Here is a 15,036-nt window from a genome sequence, read left to right as displayed (position 1 = left end):
GGACGTCCAACACCATGCTGCTGCCGGTAATGATCAAGGGGGAGCGCCTGTTGGCGTTGCTCGACACCGGCTCCACCCACAATTTTCTCAGTGGGGCGACGATGAGGTGCCTTGGGTTCGCTCCGGATGGCGGGGAACACCTCCGTGTCACGGTGGCCAATGGGGACAAACTTCGCTGCGCTGGGCTCGCCCGGAACGTTCCCATCACCATCGAAGGGGAGACCTTCACCATCACGTGCGCCGGCATCGACTTGGGCTGCTTCGACTTCATCCTCGGCTACAATTACCTGCGCACGCTCGGCCCCATCACTTGGGATTTGGAGGCCAAGACCATGGTGTTCTGGCGTGGCGGACGTCGGATCCAGTGGCAGGGCGTGGGTAGCCCTGACCCACCCGAGCCTTTCCAGCAGGCTGTGGCGACTGCCGCCGCCGTCCAACAGCCCCTGCTGGATCACCTCCTCGAGCAGCACGCGGCCATCTTCGACGAGCCGCGCGGTCTCCCTCCGGCAAGGCCGTACGACCACCGCATCCACCTGCTGCCCGACACGGCCCCGGTTGCCGTCCGACCGTACCGCTACCCCCAGCTGCAGAAGGACGAGCTGGAACGCCAGTGCGAGGCCATGCTCACCCAGGGAATCATCCGGCCGAGCACCTCGCCGTTCTCCGCACCGGTACTGTTGGTCCGCAAGGCGGACGCGTCTTGGCGTTTCTGCATCAACTACCGCGCCCTCAACGCCAAGACGTCCAAGGACAAGTTCCCGATCCCGGTGGTGGACGAGCTCCTCGACGAGCTCCATGGGGCTCGCTTCTTCACTAAGCTCGACTTGCGGTCGGGCTACCACCAGGTGCGGATGCACCCCGACAACATCGCCAAGACTACCTTCCGCACGCACCATGGCCACTACGAGTTCCTGGTCATGCCGTTCAGGCTCTCCAATGCGCCGGCAACGTTCCAGGCGCTGATGAACGACGTGCTTCGCCCCTACCTGCGGAGGTTTGTGCTGGTTTTCTTCGACGACATTCTCATCTACAACTCGTCATGGGCGGAGCATCTGTAGCACATCGCCATCGTCCTCAACGAGCTTCGGGCGCACCACCTCCACCTCAAGCGCTCGAAGTGCTCGTTCGGGGCCACGTCAGTGGCCTACCTGGGTCACGTCATCTCCGCTGACGGTGTCGCTATGGACACCGACAAGGTGGCCGCAGTCGCGGCATGGCCACCTCCACGCTCGGCCCGGGGACTTCGTGGCTTCCTGGGCTTGGCGAGCTACTACCGGAAGTTCATCCGGGAGTTCGGGCTCATCGCGGCTCCCCTGACGCGTCTCTTGCAGCGAGACGCGTTCGACTAGGACACGGAGGCTGCAGACGTCTTCCAGGTGCTGAAGCGCGCCCTCACCACAGGGCCCGTGCTCTAGATGCCTGACTTCGACAAGCTGTTCATGGTGGACTGCGACGCTTCGGGTGTGGGGTTCGGCGCTGTCCTTCACCAGGGCGCGGGACCTCTCGCCTTCTTTAGCTGCCCGTTCGCGGCTCGACATCTCAAGCTTGCAGCTTACGAGCGCGAGCTCATCGGTTTGGTGCAGGCCGTGCGCCACTGACGGCCATACCTTTGGGGACGACACTTTCTTATTCGCACTGACCATTACAGTTTAAAGGTTCTCTTGGATCAGCGCTTGTCCACCGTGCCTCAGCATCAGTGGATCAGCAAACTCTTCGGCTTCGACTTCACGGTGGAGTATCGTCCCGGCCGCCTCAACACCGTGGCGGACGCCTTGTCTCACCGCGACACAGAGCGGGGGGCTGAGGGCACGGAGGGTGCAGCGTGTGCTCTCTCGGGCCCCTCTTTCGCCTTCCTTGACGACGTGCGCCGCGCCACCAGGGAGGCCGCGGACGCCTAGCACCTGCTCCAGCAGCTGGCCGCCGGGGCGCTGGCTGCCCCCTGGCACCTGGATGGTGGGTTGCTGCTACATGGCAGCAGGATCTTCGTCCCCGACCATGGTGACCTTCGCCCCCAGGCGCTGCTGCTGGCTCACTCGGCCGGCCATGAGGGTGTCCAAAAGACGCTCCACCGCCTGCGCACCGACTTCTACATCCCGGGCGATCGTGCGCTGGTACAGGATTGGGTGTGCCGTTGCAGTACCTGTCAGCACAACAAGACAGAGACGTTGCAGCCAGCTGGCCTGCTGCAACCGCTGGAGGTGCCCTCCCACCTGTGGGCGGACATTTCCATGGACTTCATCGAGGGGCTGCCCAAGGTGGGCGGCAAATCCGTCATTCTCACGGTGGTCGACGGCTTCTCCAAGTACGCGCACTTCGTCGCGCTCAGCCACCCATACACCGCCGCGTCCGTCGCCCGCGCCTTCTTCGACGGCATCGTCCGGTTGCACGGGTTCCCCTCCTCCATCGTCAGCGACAGGGACCCGGTGTTCACCGGGCATGTTTGGCGCGACCTCTTCCGATGCGCTGGCATCAAGCTGCGCATGAGCCCGGCTTTCCACCCCCAGACTGACGGCCAGTCCGAGGTGGTTAACAAGGTGATCGCCATGTATCTTCGATGTATCACGGGTGATCGTCCGCGCGCATGGGTGGATTGGCTGTCTTGGGCCGAGTACTGCTACAACACTTCGTTCCACACGGCCCTGCACGCCACGCCATTCGAGGTGGTCTACGGTCGCCCTCCGCCGCCCCCATACAAGTATAAAACATGCTGTTTGGTTTATTTATTTCTAAAAGGAAGGAGAAAAGAAAGCAAATTTCAGAAAAACTGGGTTGTCTCGTAGCATTAGAAAACTAAAACTGTAGGTATGTTTGGTCAAAGCCCAATTCCCAACTGGATTTGTACCTAAACTCCACCTTCCTTGGTTCCTAATCGTAGCTCTTGGTAGTTGGACCTCCACTTACAAGGTCACTACTATGTAGTGGTGAATGATACCGGTAGCAATTATGTTTTGTGAAATGATGTTGCTGGCTAAATGCATTGCTGGTATGTGTCTGCATCTTACTTTTTCTTGTTGCTTGGCCGGGACAACAGTTCCGTCACACATTTCTCATGGAGAGGAAGACTTGACTGAAACTAATTAGCACTCACTCCTACCAAGCTGCAGAATAGTTCCGTCACACATTACAGGTATATATATATATATATATATATATATATATATATATATATATATATATATATATATATATATATATATATATATATATATATATATATATATATGCCTCTCTGGAACCTTGTCAGCTCGGACTTGCATCTTTGCATCAGCCCAGCATGGCTTCCATCGGCAGGGTTTTTCTACTCTGTCTTGCTCTTGCTCAGCTCCACACAGTAGTACTCTCTAGCACCCACCATGCACCTGGTGGTGGTAACCTCACAGTCACTCATCACCTCCCCGTCCCGTTTCTTTGCCATCCAGACCAAGCAAAGGCGCTCCTCCAGCTGAAGAAGTCATTCTCCTTTGTTTATTCTACAACCACGCTTTCGTCATGGTGAGATGGTAGCGACTGCTGTCTCTGGGAAGGTGTTGGCTGCGACTCCTCGTCTGGAAATGTCACCATCCTCGACCTCAACAATCGTGGCTTGTTCAGTTATGGCTTGGACCCTGGAGTCTTCAGCCTCACATCCCTTCGTCGCCTTGATCTTAGCATGAACGATGTCTCTGGAGATTCAGTAGAACACGGCGTATATATGGCTGACAGCAACATCCCAGCTGGATTAGAGAGGTTTACTTTGCTAACCCATCTAAACCTTTCTAATCTGGGCTTGCGTGGCCCGATATTTATTGGCGTCGGTGAACTCTTGAACCTTGTCTCCTTGGATCTTTCCAGTTACTTTGTATCTGATGAATACGACGACTCCTTTTTTTATCTTTCTAACTATCTGTGGGTACCCAGTTTTGATACCCTAGTGGCAAACCTCAGAAATCTAAGAGAGCTCTACCTTGATGGAGTGGACTTCTATCTTGTTCGAGAAGAGTGGTGCTCATCTCTTGCTACATACGTTCCTCATCTTGAGGTACTCAGCTTGGCCAATTGTGGCCTGACTGGTCCTGTTTGTACATCACTGTCAGGACTCAGTTCTCTCGCTGTTCTCAACCTCCAAGAAAACGAGGGTATAACTGCTGGTCCATTTCCAGAGTTCTTAATGGATTTTCTCAATCTAACTATGCTTCAACTTTCTAATGTCAACCTCGAGGGGTGGTTCCCCTCCAGACCATTTCAATCAAAAAATCTAGGGGCTCTTACGTTTGTACCCTTGTTTTATATCGAAATTGTGATTTTGCTCCTATTTTTTGACTTTGTGAATTTACCCCTACTGTGCCATTCACGAAGCACTAGTTTTTCCCTGCTCCGTCATTCACCCCTAACTGTGTTAAACTTTGTACAAAAGGACATGAATGCACATACGATTTTGCCCCTATTTGTTATGCCTAATTGTGATTTTACCCTGATTTGTAATTAGACTTTTTTATTGTATGCTAACAATTGATATAATCTTTTGTATGGGACAAAAATCTTCAATGTATAAGAATGCATGTAGAACATCGGTTAACAAACTGCATAAGTAGATGCATGCACTGATAACCTTAGTACCTTACCATATAGGAATATCATACAGTACATCACTACGTAAAAAATAATTTTTAGCAACGGTTCGATTTTTTTTAGGGGCGGCTGGTGATGGAGCCGCCCCTACAGTGGCGTGCTCGGGTGCCCAGACACCAGCCGTCCCTACAAATGAAACAGCAGGGGCGGCTGGTGTTACGAGCCGCCCCTACAAATGGGGTCTGATTAGTAGGGGCGGCTCAATCACCAGCCGCCCCTAGAAATGCTATTTGTAGGGGCGGTTGGTGATTGAGCCGCCCCTACAAATGGCCCCGTATTTATAGCTCCGATTTATAGGGGCGACTTAATCACTAGCCGCCCCTACAAATGCCCCCCATATAAAACAGATGCAGCACCTTCTTCCTCCTCGGGTCACTCACTTCAACCCGTGAAAGAAAGGTGGGGAGGCCTTAGGCACCTCTCAAAAATTGCTCTACTAAGGGGGAAGGTTTTGATCTCAAATCCTTTGGTGGAGAGGTTGTAGAAGGTAAGAAAATGCTATTCCATACTTTTTTTTGAAGTTTTAATGGTTGGTTAGTGAGTAATTAGAGTTTTGTTTTTCTCTCTCTTCTACGGTGCTTGAGCTATTTATGAAGCAAATTAGACCCAACTTTTAAATGTACTAGGGTAAATTAGGGAGGGGAACAAGATCATACCCTTATTTGGTCCATGTTTCTTGATTTTAATGAACAATTAGTTAGTTTTATGGATGTTTCATGTGCATGTGGATCTAGATCTAGGGTTAGGTTTTTTTATTAATTTCGTTTTTGTAAATTTATGTTTGATGAAATTGGACTAGGGTTTGTATGAAAGATATTGGGTAAAGTATAATTGTTGCTAATTATTGTCTTTGAAATTATTTATTGTAATCAATAAATATGTATTTTAATTATTTATGGATAAATGGGCCGTTAATTCATTTTCTTTTACCATGGTGTGTTTGTATGCTTCATGTAATTATATTAGATTTATATTCATATATATCTGAAGTATATACAATTATTCTCAAGTAATTATTAATTTGTTTCATTTTTATATATATCTGAATAAGTAGTTCTTTAATGTTTGTTTTGTTGTTGTTGTAAATTTGAAAAAAAATTTTTGCGGAAAAACGTACTGTAGGGGCGGTTCTAGATTGAACCGCCCCTACAAACAGGTATTATAGAGGCGGCTGGCACTACAGCCGCCCCTATAAATAGATTTGTAGGGGGCGACTGGTATTACGAACCGCCCCTACAAATCGATTTGTAGGGGCGGCTCAATCACCAACCGCCCCTACAAATCGATTTGTAGGGACGGCCTGGGAACCGCCCCTACAAATGCATGATTTGTAGAGACGGTTCGGTAGGGGCGGCTGGCCAAACCGCCCCTACAAAGGGTTACCAGCCGCCCCTAAAAATGCTTTTTGTAGTAGTGCATGTTTTTTCAGCAAAAGTAACCGCCATACAAGTTGGTTCATGTAACACTACAAGCACTAAAACTGCACCATGTATTTACTAACCAAATTGGAAAAGAGAATGACATGAATAAAAATATATTCAACATTGGATTAATATAACCAAATTGAAACAGATGGCACTTCGATCTTACGAGAAATCTCCTACACAGCAGCTTCTGCATCACCTTCCTGTTGTGCAGCTTCAGCTGCTGCTTCAAGTGGCTTCTCATCGGTGGGAGCAACCTTATCCTCCACAGCTACGGCCTCCTCCACATTCACGGAGGCCTATTCACATTTACAGCATGGGTATCAGTATGTCCTTGAAGTGATATCCATTGAGTAATCTCCCAAAGATCAGAGAATGATATGTTATCAAATGGCAATAGTTCTCCATCCGATGAAAGGGTCTCCAAAATCCACGACTCAAATGCCAAAGTAGAGATATACTGATTTGTCTTAGTGAAATGCCAAAGCTGATGCTGATTGGTTTCATTAGCAATCACTCTGTGACTCACATAATGTACCAACATAAATTGATATGAAGATGGTAGTAGAGACATCTCCAGAACCTTCGCTGCCATATTGCCTTGCATGGCTGTTTGTAACAGTTGAATCCTTGTATGCCGCAACACCGAAATGGAGTGATGAACTATGTTGCCCTCCACAGAAAGTTGGCAATAGTTTCACTGTACTTCCCTCCAATAATTTGACTGAAGCAAACCAAGCCACTCACTATGACACCACCACACCAACCATGTCCTAAATCTTGCAACTGTCTGTACATGTACTGAAATAGCAAGTGTTGATCCGATGCATGTTTTTCTCATCTCTAGCCATGCACCATTACCTTGGACCCTTTGTTGAGCTGCTGGCCGAACAGTTAGATAGATTGCAGACAAATACCATGGCGACACCTCAAGCAGAAACCCACTGACCAATTGCATTTTCCCAGACCATGAAATAAACACTGCTGTGCATAGAAGCCATGGAGGTTTTGGTGTCTTGCTACTTTGCCTATGGTTGGTTCTACTAATATTGTGAAGATTATTGCCCATATCTGATATGCAATGGTAGCACAACTCCACTGACTTACAGTAATCACATGAGGAAGTATAAGTAGCCTGTGGCGTTACCTCAAACACAATCAGGTCAGGACCGGCACTTGCAAGGACTTGCAGCCGGCGCCTGTGGAAGTCCTTCCGCTTTTCGACTGCATATGAACCTCCTTGACGAGGTGCGGCCTGGTGATGAGGCAAGCGGCGCTCTCGAGCGGGTCGTTGATGTCGGCGCCGAGCACCTCCAACTGCGTGGCAAAGCCGCCGTCGATGACCTTGGCGTCCGGGTCGCGACACAGCATTGAACACCTGGCGTGCGTCTCCCAAAGGTGTTATGTGGTTTCGATGGATACGGTGGGGGCGACCTCATGGGGCAGCATAGAGGTCGACGAGGTAGAGGCGGATGCCATTGCTGTGGTCGATGTCGCTGGCTTGCCGAAGACGGAGCCGGTGATGTCGTGGTCAGTGGCCTGCTCGGTGATGCAGAATTGGGAAGCGAGGGAGATGTCCAGAGGTGGATCTGCCATCGTGGTTGCCACGGAAGGTGCAGTGGAGGGCGTCACTGGCTTGCTGGTGACTTCGTGCTCGCGGTCTAGGCGGCGCGGCGGTGGCGGGCCAGGACTCCAGGCCCATGAGGCGCGCGACGACGCCCGGGGCGGCCCCATCGGTGGCCGGGTGCGGCGCCGTCAGTGGGGCAGCTGGAGGCAGGCACGGGAGCCTGCATGGGGAGGAGGAGCGGAGGAAAGAGGGGAGGAGGCGGCGCGGAGACCTGCTGCCTGGCGCCGCCGGGAGCCGCGTCCAGGCACCGGAGCCACGCCGCAGCGGGCGCGGGCCAGGGGGAGGGGTCGGGGCGGAGCCCGCCACAGGCCACGCGGCGCCCCAGCCACTGCGAGCACGAGCTTGGGGAGGAGAGGGGCGGAGTGAGGATGAGTCGCGCCGCCGCCAATAGTCGCGCCGCCGTCGGTACTCCCCAAACCCTAACATGCGAGCCGCGCTGCCGGAGTGTGGCGGAGGGAGGAGGAGACGCGCCGGGGGGAGCGGGAAGGAGGGAGGATGAGCCACGCCAGGGGGGAGCAGGAAGGAGGGAGGAGGAGCTGCGCCGCTGCCGGGCCGCGAAACCTTCTGCGAGCCGCGACTTCTCGTCGGGAACTGGTCGAGCGAACGGGTGAGAAAGGAGAAAGGGACCGAGGGGTATCACTGTCTTTTCATGTAGGTGTCTTTTCTTTTTCTTTTTTTTTACCATTTAATCCCAGCATTTTAGACGGCGTTACAAAGCAGGTGTAGACGGGAGCTTCGTTTGAAAAAAGCGAGGGTAAAATTACAAAGTTAAAAAAAGAGGGGCAAAATCACAATTGGAGTACTGGACAAGGGCAAGAACACCATTTTCCCAAAAATCTAAGGGTTCTCGATTTGTCCAGTAATGAGAATCTCTCAGGGCATGTGCCAAACTTTTCTAATGCAAGTTCTCTGGAGAGTTTGATGCTAGATGGGACCAACTTTTTGCCTGCCAAACCAACGTCTTCCAGCAACTTCATGTCGTTGAAGGAGTTAGCGCTTGATGGGAATTCAGTATCAGTGGATTTCCTGTCTTCATTTGGTACACTTGGGTCTTTATGCCAGTTGGACCTCACGGTCAAGTCTGTCAGTGAGTTAGGATCAACTTTCTCATGGTACTCTCTGGATGTGACTTCTCTGGGATAACGCCTACCTTATTTAGCGACTTGAAGACCTTGAGAAGTTTAACAATAGTTGATTGTAAACTCCCTAGGCTAGTACTTCATGCAGTTGGAAACATCATCAGCTTGCGAACACTTGAAATGGATAGCTGCACAACATATGGTTCCATGCCGTCTTCTATCGGTAACCTCACAAATTTGAGGAACATGCATATAAGTGATTGTGGGTTTTCAGGGCCATTACCGGCTGCAATTGGCAGACTCACAAATTTGAGAACCATGTATATAGATTACGGTGGGTTTTCAGGGCCAATTCCAGCTACAATTGGCAAGCTCACTAATGTTGAAAGTATGCACATTTGTGCTGAGTTTTCTGGGCCAATGCCAGCTACAATTGGCAACCTCACAAACTTGAAAACTATGTTTGTACAAGGTCAGTTTTCCGGGTCAATGCCAGATACAATTGGCAACCTCACTCACTTGAACAGTATGGAATTTTATGGTGAGTTTTCTGGGTCATCGGTACCGCATACAATTGGGCAGCTCAGTCAATTGGCGAGGTTAAATATTGGAGATTCCAATTATTCTGGAAGCACTACCGAGTTCAATGGCAAATTTGACGCAGTTAACAGAGCTGATTCTTTCTTTTAATTCTCTGAATGGTAACAATACTATCTCTTGACTCATTTTCTTAACGTACCCTTAATCTTGTGTTTACTTGCTAAACATTTTGGAGTACATCACTTACCTCCCTATGAGCTACACACCAGTTGCGACAAAATAGTCTGATTACCGCTAATAATAAACTATTTTTGTTTGAAAGGACGGCAAGAAATTTGGCGCGATTTTTATTAGACAAGAGAACAAAAAAAAAACACATTACAGCTGTCCAACTAGGGACGACTCCACCCAAAAAAACTTGAAAACTGAGAGAGAAGATAAAGAAAGAAGGCCCCGTGGTAGAAGTATCCACCCAACTAGAAAGAAAAAAAACAGAACTATAACAACAGAATAAAAATCAAGCCGTAAGTTAGATCAATGAACTCTTATTCAAAAAAAAAGATCAAGAGTGCACAACAGATCCAACCCATCTCGCTATACCCATGAGCTGGCACCCCACAAACCTAGGTCCTTTGGAGCCCATAACATACCAAGTTCTCGGGTCTAACTCAACCTAAAAGACTAGTGTGATAGGTGAGGCTTGTGCCACCTTATATGTTGTGCTCCCCCAACACCAATTCCGATGTGAGACTAAACATAGCAATTCTTCTTAGAGTGCAAAGTAGATCTATACTAACCGAATAATGCAGAAGAATAACACCATAGAAGAAAATAAGTAAACGAGAATGACACCAAGGCACAATGTTTTTATGAGGTTCGACGATGTGTGCCTACATCCTCGAGCCATGACTACGTACGCTTTTCCCCATAAACCAGTAGCTACACAGGCATTCAGGTGGTCTTGCAGCCTCGACGCTGTCCAAACTAGCCGCCAAGGCGTCCCATGGTTATAACAACGGTTGCCTCATATTTATGGACCCTAGTATACAGAGTTCAACTCTAACTCTATCTTAACTTCTAATACAACGCAAGTCATAGCATAACAAAATTATACACATATTCGACACATATCTAACAAATCTCAACTTGATGAATATGCAAGACACCTTGAAGTCGTTCGTGTGTGAGCCTCCGTGTACCCGAATTGAGTTGTCGCCTTTGCAGCTCCATGAAACACTACTACGTTCAAGGTTTTATGAGGTGGGAGAACTGATTTTCAAAGGCAGGCAAACAGTCTGCCTCTAGTAAATGTCGTTGTAAATCGAGATTTAAGCCCATTGGTGAGCCCGTTCCTGAGCCCGCTATTGGTATTTATAAGTGCAAATAGAATATGAAGGATTCCACAAGCTCACAGAATACCATTGTAGCATTTTACCAGGAGTATTCCAAGTATCATTATTTATATTTTACCACAGGGAAAACAATGGAGTAAAGATTTATTGGATAACAAAGGAATGTCTACTAATCAACATACCAACATAGTTAGAGCAAGGGGTAGAGCTAATAATAGGAATTAAGGATAATGACACTCAGGGAATAGATCATTAAGATAATATAAACTAGTTAACTCAGGAGAACAAAGGGTGAGGTAGATTCCTATGATATTCTTATTACAGGATCAAAGTATATATATACCCGACTATAGCTAAGACTAACTCTACTCTTGTGCACTTCGGGATGCCGCTTAGACGGTAGAGCACCCATAATAGATAACTCTACTGACGTGACTACGGTCCTACAATTTAAGAACCTGCTCAATTCGGTATGGACTACAAAGGATAGACAGAGGCTATCACCTCCCGCTGCTACCATACAACCAGAGAACATGGTGTACTCATAGGCAGAGCATTGTATAAGCACCATGCTTACATGTGGCTCGGCTACTTAATCCAACCATGGTAAACTAGCAGGCTAAGCGCTCTATGAACCCGCACACAAAAGTAATGATAACATCAACTAAGCAAGATACATATTAAAAGTAAGCATAGCCATGTAGATAGGAATATGATGAATTGATAATAAGTCTTACAAGATGTAGAAGTGAAGATACAAGGCTTTGCCGAGCCTCCAAGACTAGATCCGGAACTTGAGCATGAGCTCAACTCAACCCTCACTCCTGAGCTACTAGTCTACTACATTGGAGAGTCTAGACCTAATCCTCCTGGGGTATCTTAATCTCTAAAGGAGAGATATGAATTAGGGTTTCAGGAATGCCTAAGGGAGGGGGGTAGAGGCTGGTATATATAGACCGAAGCGTCCATCGTGAGCCCTTCGATCAAACCGACTTAAAGGATGGCGTAGGTGCATCCTAAGAGGTGGTGGAGAACCAACATTATGATGTGGAGGCCAACAGTGGGCCCTAGGGGCTGGGCGGCCTACAGGTGGGGCTGGCTGGCCCCACATGGTAGCCACCCGCCCTCCGCTTCGGTGGTTTGCCTTCTAGAGTCTTTCCACGTTGGTTTCGCTGCGGATAAACATGATTTGCTTTGATGAATAGGCTCTCCTTGACGGTTTTCTGAGTAAATCCTCCTATAAACAAAGATTCACTAAAACTTATAGAATTTATTAGTTTAAACCCCTAGACCTATGTTGGTGATCCTTTTTATGCATTTATATGTTATATTGATGGTTTATGATGAATGTTAACTACCGTCAACAAGCTCCTCCACACTTAACCTTTGCTAGTCCCTGAGCAAAGCCAAACTCAGCAATAGATCAGAAGTTGCTACAATGCTTTCACTCTTCAAAAGTACACATGCGTTCAATCAAGAATTCTCCTCCGGATTAGAATAAACTGATCTAACTTTTAAACTTACTCGTATTACCTTCAACCATGGGGCTTCTTAGCCTTCACTTGGGTCTTAAGCAATTGAAAGAAAGAATGATCAAGTCAAGCACTAGTCTCAAGTTCGTTGTTCCACCATTATTTCAGAGTTTTTATAAGTTTTCAAAATAAAACTTAGAGATTCATTTGTATGGCACTCTCAAGTCTCTCAATATATGTGGTATTTATGGATCATCACCAAGGAAATAAAGATGTTATGCCTTTTTCTCTTCGTACCACTAAGGCTTATGTAGAGTTTATAGGTAGGGAGAAAGCTAGAGCATACTTGCAATGCATATATTGTAAAGTTAAATCCTCGGATCCATAGAGAGTTGAGTCATACAATTAAATCAAGATGTGCATGTATGTGGATATATGGGATGGATATATGTGGTGGCTAACCTAATTCTACTATGCTCCTTGAAAACTTATCTTTCTTTTGAAACTTAGAAATATTTTTGCTAAGAGAATAGGGGCTATCTTATTCATCTCTCTCTTCTTCTTTTTCTTTTCAGGCGGGCATCTAAGTACCCATTGTTTTAAATATCTCGAACACTTGTTCATTTTTTCTCAACTTTTTTTCTTTTTTATGAATAACTTTTGCATAGCCCCCTGTCTCTTTTCTACAACAAAACTTTGAGAGATAGCAACAAGAACTTAGGAGCATTTATTTGGTGGATGGAAAACCTAACAAACATATTTTTGTGTTCACCCCCAGTGTAAGAGTAGAACATTTTTGGGTGGATCAAGATGGAATGCATGTTTTTGCACCTACCCCAGTGTAGGAGTAGTACATATTTGGGTGGTGTGTACGTAATCTTATTTTAAGAGCATGACAAACCTCTCATAAGGGTCAACAAAGCTTGACAAAACCAAGTTTTTCTAGCCTAAATAACATATATGGCTCTGGTGGGAATTCAAGCTTTAGTCATACAGAAATTCATCATGTAGCATTTTTATATTTTTCAAAAGATAAATCTCCAGAACTTTAGTATCACTTGAAACAAGATAAACAGTAGCTCAGACCTTCTCATATCATATCCAGTCAATTATCTAGACTTAGATCAAGCATGTGCTACCCACAAGTTTTAAGTTCAGAGTAAATCCATATATCAAAACAGTTTTATCCAAAACTCAGGGAGAATTCAAGGCTGAAAACTAGGTACTTGAAAGGAATTACAATAGAGCAACTATTCATTATTTCCATTTTAAAAGATTATCTCCAAAGTCCTTTTATTTTATTCAGCTCTTAAAATAAATTAAATCAAACTGGACACACTCTCTTTATTTTGTTTTCATTTTTAGATCACACATTATAACTATATACTATTTCTATAAAGATAACTTTTCCTTTGTTTTTAGTTATTCATCTTTTTTTCTAATATATATAAAGTAAACTAAGAATAATAAAAGGAAAGAAATACTTATCTGGATACACGGGGAATGCCTTCTCCCCCAAGCTGGTTGTTGTCGTGGTTGCTCAACGAGGTGACCAGGATGTGGAGGTGCTAGGAACAGAGCCTTCCTAATTTTGATTTTGTTGATGTTGTTGCTGCTGGAAGCTAGCCATCTTCTGTCCCATGCTTACCTGCCATTGTGTATGATTGTGTAACGTACCTTCAATGGTTGTGAGTCTATTGTCAAAGCGGTGGTAGGCCTCCTAAGAGTCATGATACCCTCGGCCAGAGAAAGACATGCGTCCTCCTTGATGCGCACTTGAGGTTGCTTCATAATCTTGCACTTGGTAGTTGTGGAAGTTCATTGATTGAGTACCTCGGTTCGCTCTTGAAGATGAGGATTCTTGTGGTGACGCCTCTAGTAGTGGCGCTTCCACTAGTGGTGCCACTTTATTTTGCCAAACCCATCTTGGTGTTGAGTTTGATTTAGGTTTGACAGGTTCATCCTTTCATGACTTGTTCTTCCTCCTTGTTTAGCGTTTTGAAGCCAACCATCAGTAATAGAAACTGGCGACCTCTTGTGTGCATCATTATTGCCGGTTTAGAATTTTCACTCATAGAATTTGGGGGATCGATTCCCCCACACTTTGCTCAAAGTGTGTTCTACTCATAAAGACAAGGTAGAGATCAAGTGCATGGGCTCTGTTGGTGGAAAAACACCAATAGAACCAAAACTTTATTTACTCTTCCTAGCCTTAGGCACAACGAATCATGATAGACTTAATGTTATGTGCATTATTTATTCTTATAACATGGGTGATAAAATCAGAAAGATGTAGCATTTTGACTGTGACAAAAAGAGTGGAGTTGCTTAACCTATGGAAGGATTGTTCATCTTTATAATGTATCAAACTTTACATGATTATGACTATCATCCTCCAAGGGTAAGATATGCAATATTTTAGATTATTTGGTTTAAAACTATGAGATCAAAAATATGGTGCTATGAACAACTTAAGGAACAAAACGTGTTGAACTAAGCAGGTTGGATTAAGTAAAATTGTAACTCAAACATGTTTGTTTCTTCATTTATGTGCATACCAAGATCAAGAGGAAAATGATGACCACTTACCTTAAGATGTTACCTTCATTATTGGAGCATGATGACACCATGTAATGAAGGATAGATGACTTGTGGTGGTCTTCTCTTCCTGCTTGAAGGTTTCCTTGCTTGGGCTGTTCATGAGCATCTTGTGTCCTATGTCCGCACTCCTTCTTTCTTATTCTTTTGTCATGCCATCTTTTTGTCCTTTCTTTTGTGGATCTTAGCATTGTGCTGGACCTTCTGCTCTACTCATTGTTTCTTGTCTAGGAAAGGATTAGTGGACAACACATATCCGAAAGAATATACAAATGATTCAAAGCAAGGATAGTGCTGTCATAGAGCCAAAGGTCACCTTCTATGCTACAGAAAAGT

This window comes from Miscanthus floridulus, chromosome 8, assembly GCF_019320115.1.
Source record: "Miscanthus floridulus cultivar M001 chromosome 8, ASM1932011v1, whole genome shotgun sequence".
NCBI classification, from domain to species: domain Eukaryota; kingdom Viridiplantae; phylum Streptophyta; class Magnoliopsida; order Poales; family Poaceae; genus Miscanthus; species Miscanthus floridulus.
This window is presented reverse-complemented; position numbering follows the sequence as displayed.